At 42.8% G+C, this 13,442-nt stretch overlaps 1 long non-coding RNA gene across 2 annotated transcripts in view; it reads right to left on the bottom strand.

Moving 5' to 3' along the window:
- Nucleotides 1–28: 28 nt before the first annotated feature.
- Nucleotides 29–13,442, bottom strand: part of LOC132478917 (uncharacterized) — a 34,271-nt gene continuing 20,857 nt past the window's right edge. For both annotated transcript variants that reach the window (XR_009530424.1, XR_009530425.1), the window contains 3 exons: nt 7,900–8,019; nt 4,285–4,430; nt 29–413 (listed from right to left, as the gene is read on the bottom strand). This is a non-coding gene — a long non-coding RNA (uncharacterized LOC132478917). The remainder of the gene's footprint in view (nt 414–4,284; nt 4,431–7,899; nt 8,020–13,442) is intronic.

Below are 13,442 nucleotides of genomic sequence, written 5' to 3'. Positions count from 1 at the left end.
ATAAACATTCATGTTTTCCACAAATGAGTATCTTTATTTTTGTCTGAAGCTACATTTGAAACCAGGTAAGCAGACCACATTCACTTCCATGGCCTCAGCCAACCCTCCACATGGAAGAGAGTAAACCAGAGAACAGCCTTTTAACTTGTAGTTTAGGATTCTAATTCTTCGTAAAATAGCACTGGCACCTTGCTTCTGATATATTCTGAGTAATTGGATAAAGCATGACGATGACGCTCTGCATCAGGGAAGGGCTACTAATGGCTTTGTCAACCACGCAGGCTCTCCTGGCACAGAGCGTTCTCAGCTCCTGGCTGTTACTGACCAAACCATTTAGGACTTTCAGCTGCCGCTTCGTAATGGGTGGGTTTATTTGCTGCCCACGGACCTGTGGGGAAAGCAATCTGAAAACTCTACAGGTGGAAATAAAATAGAAAAGAGGTTAATGTGTTTCCTTAGTGAAGTCCCAAATAGTAACTTCTTCTGTAATAAGAAAAAAAAATACTTAAAGATATACTATGCCTTTCACACACAAGCCTACACTCTATTAATGCAGTTTATATTTTTCTTGTTCTTAAAATTCATTGGTCCAAAGTACTTTGGGTAACCCTATTGCATGAGCTGTCTAAAGGGCTTACTGCCATGGGATTGTTATTATTGTCTCTCTTTGAGACAAAACCCCTTTGACTTGATGGCACAGAACTCTTTCCATGGAATTCTGGGAGAGGTTCTGCATTTTTGGTAAACTGGAATCTATTATACCAATCATCATTATTACATTTTGCTAATACTTGGTGATGAAACGCTTAAAAAGTATGGCCAAATGAAGGATTTTTTTTTTTTTTTTTTTTTTTTTTTTTTTTTTTTTTTTTTTTGCAGTACGTGGGCCTCTCACTGTTGTGGCCTCTCCCGTTGTGGAGCACAGGCTCCGGACACGCAGGCTCAGCGGCCATGGCTCACGGGCCCAGCCGCTCCGTGGCACGTGGGATCTTCCCGGACCAGGGCACGAACCCATGTCCCCTGCATCGGCAGGCGGACTCTCAACCACTGCGCCACCAGGGAAGCCCCAAAAGAAACAATTATTGCTGTTACATGAAACATTTAAAAATAACTAGAATTATGACCGATAACATTTTACCAGGACATACTAGATTTTTAGGAATTCCATGTAATTTAACATACTAATCAAACATTTCTCTCTGAGATGGCTCAGGGGCCTTCTAAAGCATCTCAAAGTTAGCTGGAGATCAAAAGAACTGTTAGAATTGGCCAAACACTTATTCACTTAACCAAAGCAAGGAGATTTCAAACAAAAATACAGATCACAGACACAGGGAAAGGAACTCACAAGCTGTTACCAAAAGCAGTGTTCCAAGAAAACTTTGGAGGGAGAAACCAAAGCCAGTCTTGCCCTAACCCACTTCCAACAAAATCCATTTACCCAACTAAATTTAATCCAATTTTAGAAAATCCTGATCATGCACAACTTGTTTTCTCAGTGTTTCCTTTTCACAAATTTTCATCACCTTCTGTATCCATCTTATTTTGCCCCTTATTTTCTTCCGCATTCAGAAACAAACAGCTCTAGTACAAAGTGACTTTCTTTTCTCTTTGTACTATCAGCCTGGTACCCAGCTGCTCACTTTGTTTATTATGTAGCTTCATAAATGCTTGAACATATGGAACTTCTTTTGTCTTTCTCTTCCAGTTACAAAATAACTCTAGCTGAAGGGTAGTACAGTCATTTAGGCTACCATTCAAAGACCACCTTTCCTCATTTTCAAGAATGTATCCATATGTTGGCTGAACAAAATTACAATAGAATTTCAATCTTTTCTTAGTCTTAGGTTTACAACTACAGGTTGACCAGTCTGCCAGGATTTTTCCCATTGGCTATCAGATGGAATTGAAGAAGAAGCACTTCCTATGTTTGAACCATAGAACACTCATACGCGGACTAAGAACAAAACAAAATCCTCACCACTAAGGGAAGCCTCAAACCAAAGAGAACCAAAAGTCAAACAGAAACCAAAAACCAAACAGCACAAGACTCAAGTCAGCTTCCAAGTCTCAACTTAGCCTGTGACCTCTGTCCAAGTGGTGCACCTTCCAAATGAAATTTCCTGGAATGAAAAGTCACCCAAATGGGAACTAAAGTTCCCCCAAATGTACAGGGCTAAAAGGACCTTAGAGTGCATGCTAGGGGAGTTACCACATGCTGGCTGAGGTATCGCAACACCCCAAATGCTACTTTTCTGGTTTCCCAAAATAATCCCTTGGAGTAGGACATTCGGGGCAGTGCAGGAAGGAGGAAGAGAAGAACATCCTCAAGGCAAAGATGGCCTTGGCAGTTGCTAGGGTGGTCCCTCTTCTGCCATCTTCTCCTGCCCCAGAGTTCCAACTGCTGGGATGGCAGATGGGGTATGACTGGGGCTTGGCCTCTCCAGGCAAGGGTCCCAGGCAGTCTGGCCTCTAAAGGAATTCTCCAACCCTACACTCTCTCAAAAGAGGCTGGCATGGAGAAAATCATAGAGTGTCCAATCAAGTCACAGGATCCACAGGGGCCATCCCCAAGTCAGCCCCATATTGGGTACTAAATTTGATGCCGAAAACTCGACCTCTGTGCACCAGTGGCAAATCAAATCTCAGAGACAGAGGTTTGGAAGAAGTAGAAAAGAATAGCTTTACTGCTTTGCCAGCCAAAGGGGGACACACAAAACTCATGCCCTCAAAAACTGTGTGTCCCAATGCAGGAGGATCTGGTGAGGAGTTTTACAGCAATGGTTTAAGGACACAGTTGCTCCTAAGGATTAGTGTGTGTACAGGGCCTTAACTCCCTTTAATCTGGCCTCAGATGGTCTCTTGATGAGCTTCTCTGGAATGAAGAATGCTAAAATCTTCTATTTTGTGGGGGTTTTAGTTTGGTAAAGAGCCCAAAGATACTCTTACGGACATCCCTTTAAGGCCCTGAGGCTGTCCTTAACAAAGGCCCTCAACTTATCTTTAACCGAGGCCCTGACACTCTCCTTAACTAAGGACTGAGGCCGTCTCTAACTAAGGCCCTGAGTCTGTCTTTAACTAATGGCCTCACTCTTTCCCTAACTAAGGCCCTGACACAGTCCCTGACACGGCCCCTAATAACATGAGCTGTCCCTCATTGATGCCCTGATGCGGCCCATAACTGATGTACTGAAGACGGCACTAAGGTCCTGACCATGGCACTAATGACCCCAAATGTCTCTTACCAAGACCCTCAAGTTACCTCTAACTGAGGCCCTAAAGATGTCCATAACTAAGTCCCTGACACTATCTCTAAGACCCTCAAGTTCTCTTTAACTGAGGCCATGACAATGTCCCTAACAAAGGACTTGATGCCGTCTCTAACTAAGGCCCTGAGTCTATCTCTACCTAATGGCCTCACTCTTTCCCTAACTACGCCCTGATGCCGTCCCTAACCAAGGCCGTGACATTCTTCTTAACTAAGGACTTGCCGCCGTCCCCACCTAAAACCCTGACACTGTCTGTAACTAATGACCTGACTCCTTCCCTAACTAACACCCTAGTTTTGGCCCTAACTAACGCCCTGACACTGATTCTAATTATGGCCATGATGCTGGCTCTAAGGCCCAGAATATATCCCTAAGCAACAGCCTGAATTTTGTCTAACTAAGGCTCTCACGTTATCTCTAACTTAGGCCCTGACGCTGTCCCTTATAGTCTAAGCTGTCACTAAATAATGCCCTGATCCTGTCCATAACTAAGGCCCTGAATGTGTCCCTAAGTGCATCTCTGACGATGTCCCTAACAGCCTGAACGCTCTTCAGGTTATCTCTGAGGCTCTGACACTGGCCCTTCCTAAGGCCTCACCCCGGCGTTGTCCCAGGCTGCTGGGCAGTTCTCTCTTGTCCACATCTCCAGCCAGCTGCCTGCCATTGGCCACTCTAAGATTCTGCGATGCAGTGGTCCCACGTGGGATGTGCCTGTGTAGGCTCACCTGCGGGAGGAGAGTCACGGCCACTCTGCCCTCCAGGGGACTGCGGCTCAGGAATCTGTCAGCCAGTGTCTGGACACAGGGTTCTGTGTCCTTGTTTGTTGTAAATCCCTTGGAGTTACCTCTAACATTTTTTAAATGGATCTCCCCCTCAGCATATTTATGATTTAAATTATTTACCACATTAAAATTCAGGAATGACATTGTTAGAATGAGCAGGAAGACACCAGATGTCCCCCCCCACAATGATCTATTACTTGGAGGATTTAAAATTCTAATGAGAAAACACTCACTCTCCTCACCCTCTTGGGTGTCAGCACAAGGCGGGAATCAGCTGCATTCTTTATTTATCCCTCTGATTTTCCAGAACCTTTCCTTCAAGGAGAAATCTCTGGGCTCTGCGGGAACTGTGAGTGGTGACCATGAGGTACATCTGAGACTGAAAAGCAAGAGGAAGAGAGATAGAGGAGGAGATGAGAATCGGTGATGGGGAGAAGCAGGGGCATCCACGTTCAATCGCAGGCTGAGAGTCTGGGTTCATCTCCAACGAAGCTAAGGACCACCAGGGTCTGGCCCCACTGGCCTTGTCACCTGGTGTGGGGACTGGGGATAGCCAAACCCCCATGGCCACTCTCAGAGAAATAAAGAAGTTGGGAGGGCACCCCTGAGAGCCCGATTGAAAATGGTCATGCTGTGAAATAATAAGATGCCCTTTTCAGAAAAGTGAAGACTGTCCTCTTGGGTCTCAAAGACTTGCAAATACTCTGTGTCCTTCTGGAGGCATGTTGAAGCCTTCAGCCTTTGAGGGCAGTAATGGGAGTGCAGCTGGGCTCAAAACCATCCAGCACTCACTCCTTGAGGGTGCTAAGGATAACCAGTGTCCACACCCTGGGTGCTGTGGGGCCTGAAATCCCCTTATCACCTAGGACAGGAGGGGCCACACAGACACTCCACTGGACCACCACGGGGCTTGGCTGGTGGGCTACAGTCCTTTATCAGATACATGGTTTGCAAACATCTTGTGCCATTTTGGATGGTGGATTATCTTATTCCTTGCTCCTTTTATACACAACTGTTTTTCATTTTGAGGAAGTCCAATTCATCTATTTTGTCTTTTGTTGCTTGTGCTTTTGGTAGCAAATCTAAGAAATCATGACCAAATTGAAGGTCACGAAGATTTACTCTCATGTTTTCTTCTATGAGTTTTTTAATTTTGGTTCTTACATCTAGGCCGTTGGTCCATTTTGTGTTGATTTTGTATACGGGGTGGGGGGAGGTAAGGGTCCAACTTTATTCTTCTGCATGTGGGTATCCAGTTGTTCCAGCACCTGTGCTGTTTGGGAGGAAATACCTGCAAATGATGTGACCAAAAAGGGCATAATTTCTAAAGTATACAAACAGCTGATACAACTCAAAAACTAAAAAAATTAAAAAGTGGGCAGGAGGTCTAAATATACATTTTTCCAAAGAAGACATACAGATGGCCAATAGGCACATGAAAAGATGCTCCACATCGCTAATTATGAGAGAATGGAAATCAAAACTACAGTGAGTTATCACCTCATAGTGGTCAGAATGGCCATCATTAAAATGTCTACAAATAGGGCTTCCCTGGTGGCGCAGTGGTTGAGAGTCCGCCTGCCGATGCAGGGGACGCGGGTTCGTGCCCTGGTCCGGGAGGATCCCACATGCCGCGGAGCGGCTGGGCCCGTGAGCCATGGCTGCTGAGCCTGCGCGTCTGGAGCCTGTGCTCTGCAACGGGAGAGGCCACAACAGTGAGAGGTCCGCGTACCGCAAAAAAAAAAAAAAAAAAAAAAAAAGAATGTCTACAAATAAATGCTGAAGGGGGTGTGGAGAAAAGGAAACCCTCCTACACTGTTGGTGGGGATGTAAATTGATACAGCCACTATAGAAAACAGTATGGAGGTTCCTCAAAAAACTAAAAATAGAATTACCATATGAACCAGCAATCCCACTCCTGGGCATATATCCAGACAAAACTATAATTCAAAGAGATACGTGCACCCTAGCGTTCACAGCAGCACTATTCACAATAGCCAAGACATGGAAGCAAGCTGAGTGTCCCTCAAAAGATGAATGGCTATAGAAGATGTGGTACATATATACAATGGAATATTACTCAGCCATAAAACAGAATGAAGTAATGCCATTTGCAGCTACATGGATGGACCTAGAGATTATCACACTAAATGAAGTAAGTCATAGAACGACAAATACCATATGCTATCACTTATATGTGGAATCTAAAATGAGACCCAAATGAACCTATATACAAACAAAAACAGACTCACAGATTTAGAAAACAGACTTGTGGTTGCCAAGGGGAAGACGGGGGGAGGGATGGATTGGGAGTTTGGGATTAGTAGAAGCAAACTATTATATATAGGGTGGATAAACAACAAGGTCTTACTGTACAGCACAGGGAACTATATTCAATACCCTGTAATAAACCATAATGCAAAAGAATATGAAAAACAGTATGTATATATGTATGTGTGTGTGTGTATATATATCTGAATTACTTTGTTGTACAGCAGAAATTAACACGACTTTGTAAGTCAACTATACTTCAATAAAATAATTTTTTTTAAATTAGCTTGAGATTATACCATCAATTAATTTGAAGGCACTTTTATAAAGTAGGCCTTATTTCTTTTGTCCTTTCATCCTGGGACAAATGTATAACAGATAGAAACTAACCTGGATTACTCCAGGCTGAACTCATATCACACAGAACTTTAATTGTTGAACAAACCATTAATACCAGTTACACCATGGGATGTCCTGATCCAATATCAAGTTTGTAAACCTTGTATCAAGCCTGCAGAATCCACTAAATTTGGAAATTCAAACTGAAATGAAGCCAACTATCCCATGACTTCTCTAAAACTAGTTCTACAACAATCAATTGGAAACCATATGCAATCAAATGAATGTAGACAGAAACAACTATACCCTTCCTTTTTTTTACATTTTAGATAAAGACGGTATTTAAGGTGATGTCTTGGGCCATTCCAAGGTGTTACTCAATTTCCTGGGTATCTCCCATGCAAACAGGATGTACACGTGTTAGTTAACGTGTTTGTGCAACTACATGAAGGTAGTTAATACCACAAAACTGGATACGTAAAATGAATTAAATGCTAAAGTCATGTTTTGTATTTGTAATGACAATGGAAAAAAAAGTGTAGTGCTGATATTTGTTACAAAAACGAACGTTAAAAACATCCTTAGTGAAAAAAGCCATACAGAAAAGGCCACCCAGGGCTTCCCTGGTGGCACAGTGGTTGAGAGTCCGCCTGCCGATGCAGGGGACACGGGTTCGTGCCCTAGTCCAGGAGGATCCCACATGCCGCGGAGCAGCTGGGCCCGTGAGCCATGGCCGCTGAGCCTGCACGTCCAGAGCCTGTGCTCCGCAATGGGAGAGGCCACAACAGTGAGAGGCCCACGTATTGCAAGGGGGGGAAAAAAAATAAAAAGGCCACCCAGATCCCATACTCATCTTGTCTGCTTCAAATCCATCAAGGTTGTCAAATGAGGGGAAAACTCAGTAATGGTTCCAGAAAAAGAAAACTGGATCAGGATGGAAAAAGACATTTTCATACAGTTGGGAGAGCAGATGAAAGTTGAAGTGGGCCTGTGTATTAAATTATAATGTGGACATCATGATTTCCTCATTTAGGGATTATGTGCTGGTTCCTTGGGTAAAACACACTGAGCATTTTGTGTGAAGTGGCAAATGTGAGTACTTTTTGCCATTATTGAAACTTTTCTGTACATTTTTAGTTGCTGGAAAGTAAATTACTTTTCTAAACAACCATGTCAGTACCATGCCAGAAAATCAGATAAGACAGCCATCAAACTTAGTTATAGAGGCCAAGACTTACCCAGACCAAGTTCAACCAAAGTTGTGATACTTATTTCCCTTGTAGGAGTCCGCATGGTATTAACAGGCACCATGGGAAGAGTATATTAGTAGCTACCATGTCTTGGGTCCTGTGGATGACCTGGGGTGCAGTAGAAATGGTGAGATTTTAGTATTACAATTTTTCACATTACTTCAAAAAATATGTTAAAAAATAAATTCAGTAAAGTTGCAAAATATGGAATCAATATACACAAATCAGTTTTATTTCTGCACACTAATAATGAACCACCAGCAAGAAAAATCAAGAAAACAATCCCATTTACAATTCCATCAAAAAGAACAAACTATTTAGGAATAAATTTAACCAAGGACACGAAAGACCTGTACTCAGAAAACTATAAAGCACTGATAAAGAAATTGAAGACACAATAGAAAACAATATTCCATGCTCATGCATCAGAAAAATTACTATTATTAAAAATGTTTATTCTACCCAAAGCCATCAACAAACAGTGCCAGGAAAACTAGACACCAGACTCCAAAGAACAACACTGGTCACCATCTACACTGCACATAAAACTAACTAAAGTGCACAATATTCCACATTAAACCCTTTCTCTCCTGAGAGCCCTGAAGATGCACCCCACCCAGCCAGCAGTCAGCTGCACAGGAAGAGTCTCCACACTTGCTCATTTTTTCCTCTTGTGGAGTCTCCTCACCAGTGGTTCCTGAAAAAACCCAGCTCCTGTTAGTGTGGACAATGCCTCATGGTCCAGAAACCTAAGCTCTGACAGGAGACAAAGCTCCTGTCTGCTTGTCACAGAGCAAAGTCTGTGGGCAGGGTGCACCTGTGCCCCCAGGGTCAGAGAGGTGGGTTCGGCGCCCCCTGTGGGACGTCAGAGAAGTGCCGGGAGCGCCGCACTCACAAACCCAGAGGCCTCATCTGGAAGGCAGCTCTGCTGTATATACTAAGTTTGGAAATCCAAACTGAAATGGAGCCAAGTATCTCACTGTATCTTCTCAAAACATGGTTAAGGAACAATTAATCAGAAACCATATGTAATGAAATGAATGTAGACACAAACTTCACAACTTAAACCAAAATTCACTCAAAATTGCCCATAGACAAATTTAAATTACCAAACTATAAAAATCCTAGGAAAAAAAAAGAAAATCTACATGACCTTGGGTCTGGTGACCTTATTCAGAAAACCGAAAGACAAACCACAAACTGCAAGAAACTATTTCCAAAACACGTATCTGATAAAGGATCTGTACTCAAATTATGCCAACAACACCATTAAAATTTGGGAAAGATTGAAACACACACCTGGCCCAAGAAGATAAACAGGCAGTAAATAAGCATACAAGAATATACTCAAAATGCTGGTGGAATGCATGTACAACCAACTTCGGAAGACAGTTTGGCAGTTTTTTCCAAATCTAAACAGTCTCACCCTAGGATCCAAGAAGTGTACCTCTTGTATTTAGACAATTGCTTTGAAAAACTGTGTTCAAACCAAAACTAGCATCAAGTAATGCACAGCAGCTCTTATTCATAATGGCTAAAAACTTAAAGATATCAGGATGTCCTTCTGTAGATGAATTCATAAGCAAATTAGGGCACATACATGTCGAGGGGAGCAGAATACACCACCCCAAAATATGCCCATTTGACAAAAGGATTATTTTGGACTGATTAATTTAAGAAACAGGCCCAGGAGAATCTTTCAAAATCAAGCAGAAAATGCCCTTTTATGAGGTAAATTTACAATTATTAAGGATATCTTCATTTGTAAGGGCACGTCCCTCTCTGGACCAGGAATTGAATGATGACTAAATATCAAGAAAAGCTTGTTGGGACTTCCCTGCTGGTCCAGTGGTTAAGACTCCATGCTCCCAATGCAGGGGGCCAGGGTTCAACCCCTGGTCAGGGAACTAGATCCCGCATGCTGCAAATAAGAGCCCACATGCCGCAACTAAAGATTCCACAGGCCTCAACTAAGACCCAGTGCAGCTAAATAAATAAATGTTAAAAAAAAAAAGCTTGTCAATGAAACAGGCCTGGATATAAATCTGTGTAACAACCATACCCTTGTTTACTGTGCTTTGCCTAATAACCTCCCTTAAATGGCTTCCTCCATTCCCTAACATCTTTTTTTGTTCTCAGCAGAAGCATTTAAGGTAATGGCTTGGGCCATTTCAGGGGGTGACTCAGTTTTCCTGGGTATCTTTCAAGTATACAGGAGGTATGGATGGTATATATTAAACTTCTGATTGTTTTCTCCAGTTCATCTCCTTTTCATTATAAGGGAGATCTCAGTGAAGAACACAGAAGAGTAGAGGGAAAATTATTTTTTCTCTCATATACATGCAATGCGATAGTATTCAGCGATATAAAGGAATGGACCATCAACCCAGGCAAAAAAAAAAAAGATGCATCTAACACTTACATTGCTAAGTGAAAGCATCCAGTCTTAAGTGCTACACACTGTATGACCTCATTTATATGACATTCTAGAAAAGGCAACACTGACATGGCAAACAGTTTATGGAATATGTGGTTGAAACAGTCTGTATAATACTTTAGTGGTGAATAGCTGTCAACTATGTATTTGTCTACACCCACAGATTTTTACAACCCAACAAGTAAATTACAATCTATTCAAATTTAGCTACTTAGGATATGGGAGTGTCAAAGACTGGCATACAGAATGTAACAAAGAATCTAACTGATTTACAAATGTATGAAAAAACTCACTGTTGGTGGTGGGACAAAATGGGCTGACCTAAGTTAACTTTGGAAATGAGCGGACTCTGTAGGCCAAAGGCAAAATATACCGTACATACACAGTGGACTCTAAGTTCTTTCCCATGAGGGGTAGCAGCTAACAGTACTGAAACTACTATATCAGTAATCGAATGGAACAAGCAGTGAATTTAATAAACGACAAATGGTGGAAGCCAGGTTTCTGACCACTGGAGTGGGAAGTCACAGACAAAGAGAGAAGGTTACAATATCCATGTCATAACAGATCAGGTTGGAGATATCAGTATAAACTATCTTTAGCCTAACAGAGATACACCTAATTATAAAGATTTCCATGTGGAACTATGTGTATATGCATAGGCTGGGATACATGCACATATTTCCATGCACTGTCAGCTGAGCATATTTAGCTCCCACATGTAAGTTTTTAATACCAGTCTCTAATAAAAGGAACAAGGGCTCTCAGAAGAAAGGGCTGATGCTAGGACTGAGACAGTAAATATATGAAGCAGCGTAATCTTAAAATATCAGAAAGTAAAGAAGTACCCAAAATTTAAAAAACCCACAAAAGAAAAATTATGTAAAATGAAAACAGGAGCAAATGGAAAAAGCTCTCAACAGCCAAAGCAAGAATGAACTAAGCAGTCTAATAATGTAGTGCTGGATTATAAACAAAAGTTAAAAGTTAAAGTTTCGGGCCTCCCTGGTGGCGCAGTGGTTAAGAGTCCGCCTGCCGATGCAGGGGATACGGGTTCGTGCCCCGGTCTGGGAGGATCCCACATGCCGCGGAGCGGCTGGGCCCGTGAGCCATGGCCGCTGGGCCTGCGCATCCGGAGCCTGTGCTCCGCAACGGGAGAGGCCACAACAGTGAGAGGCCCGCATACCGCAAAAAGAAAAAAAAAAAAAAAAAAAGTTAAAGTTTCATGTGTCCAAACTGGTAAAAATAAATTACATAGTTTTTGATGAATGGTGTTAAATAGAAATCTCCTATGCAGAAAGTTTCTAAACAATTCATATAGACACTCAGCTGTCCATCAAGGATGTGAAGCTAACCCCTCTCTCCTCAAGTGTGGGTTCTGCATTATGAATTCCTCCTACATAAGACACACAGGATGGACATGGAAAAAAATTAACCTCACTGTGGGAAAACTTGACAAACACTACTTCAGCTAGGTGACCAAAATTAAGAATATAAGTGAGAAGTTCCCTTAAGATCCTGTCCTCTTGATATATAGTGAAGAGGAAGCACTTCACCTCTGTGATCTGCTTTTTCAAAGCCAAGTCTAACCACGACAAAACCACCAAGCAAATCCCAGTGCCCGGCAGTCTATAAAATACCCGACAAGTCCTCCTCCACACTGTCAAGGTCATGGAAACAAGGAGAGTCTGAGCAACTGTCAAAGCCCAGAAGAGACTAAACAGACATGATGACCCCACGTCCTCTGAGATCCTGGAACAAGGAAAGCTATAACAAAGGGAACGTGAATAGGGACTTCAGTTAATAATAAAGTATCAATATTTCTTCATTATTTGTGATGATTCTGTAGAAAATTAGACAGGAAAAATTAAAAGTTAAATAAGAGAAAACTACTGTAACAGGAAATCTAGAGGAAACGGGTGATTTCTTTGTAGAAACACGTTACCAAAATGAACCCTAAATTAAGGAAAACACAAAAAGAGCAATTAATCACTGAGGAACCTCTTCCCCATACTGGTTACCCTATCACTGTTCCAGGGTTTCCCTCTCCCAGGACAGGGAAGGAGCAGGGACAGAGCTGTTTGGCAGTTCCCCTAGTATATGACCTCACCCAGTGTCTTCACCTCCCCCAGCCACGCCTACCCAGTGTGAACACCTGAGGATGGATCAGGGAGTATTGATTCGGATGTGTCAACTAGGACTTTTTTTTTTTATTCCCAGCGACTGGACACACTTACTGAAGTAAAATAAATTAGTATTTATTGTAAGGGTAGAAATACATTAATACTTGCAAGTGGCAAGTTGAAGAATGGGTTTGGACCTGGCAGGTCCAGTGGCTCACACTCTCTCCGTGTGATCTTGCTTCTCTCCAAACCTCTGTCCTGCTCAGTGCCTTTGGGGGACCCCATTCACAGGCACAGGCTCTCTCACTGCCCTTGGGCCAACAGCTATTCTAGGCTGACAACCACTCACCATCCATTTTCCGAGAAAGAGTTTCTCCTTTTCCTGGATTCCAATAAAGTCATGGTTTTAAATGCCTTTGGTCTGGCTTGGGTTACAGTCTCATACTTCCCCCATCACCAGAAGATGGAAAATGGGACTGGCTAGATGTGGGCTGTAAACCCATCTTCGAGCTGGGTGGAACATGGGGTCATCCTTCTGGAACTGTTTGGACTGGAAGCAGGTGAGATGCAATTCCCAAAGGAAAACTGAGGCACTTGGGCATGAGAACAGATGCTGGCTGGGAGAAAGCAACAGATTCTATGTCAATGACAGCTCACTGTAGAGCATAGAATCTGACACAAAAGGAAGAAAGGGGTTCACTCAGGGTCAGGGGCTGCAGCTACTTATCTAGTGCTTTTACTGTCCTCCCAAGACTGCAAGAAGTTCTTTCACTTGCTGAAAAGTCAGGATTATTGGTGGTGGTAAACTCAAGTCTCCTGCCTTGGGCACCAGGTCCTCACATCTCAGAGGTTGGCCCAGAACAGCCCATGTGCCCTCAGAAGACACACAGACCTCATTCCTGCCCCTGAGAGGTGGGAGCCCTGGAGCTATGCCATCTCCCTGGCCATATTAATCACCCATCCCTGAAAAA

The sequence above is a fragment of the Mesoplodon densirostris genome, chromosome 18, assembly GCF_025265405.1.
Source record: "Mesoplodon densirostris isolate mMesDen1 chromosome 18, mMesDen1 primary haplotype, whole genome shotgun sequence".
Lineage (NCBI taxonomy): Eukaryota > Metazoa > Chordata > Mammalia > Artiodactyla > Ziphiidae > Mesoplodon > Mesoplodon densirostris.
This window is presented reverse-complemented; position numbering and strand designations above follow the sequence as displayed.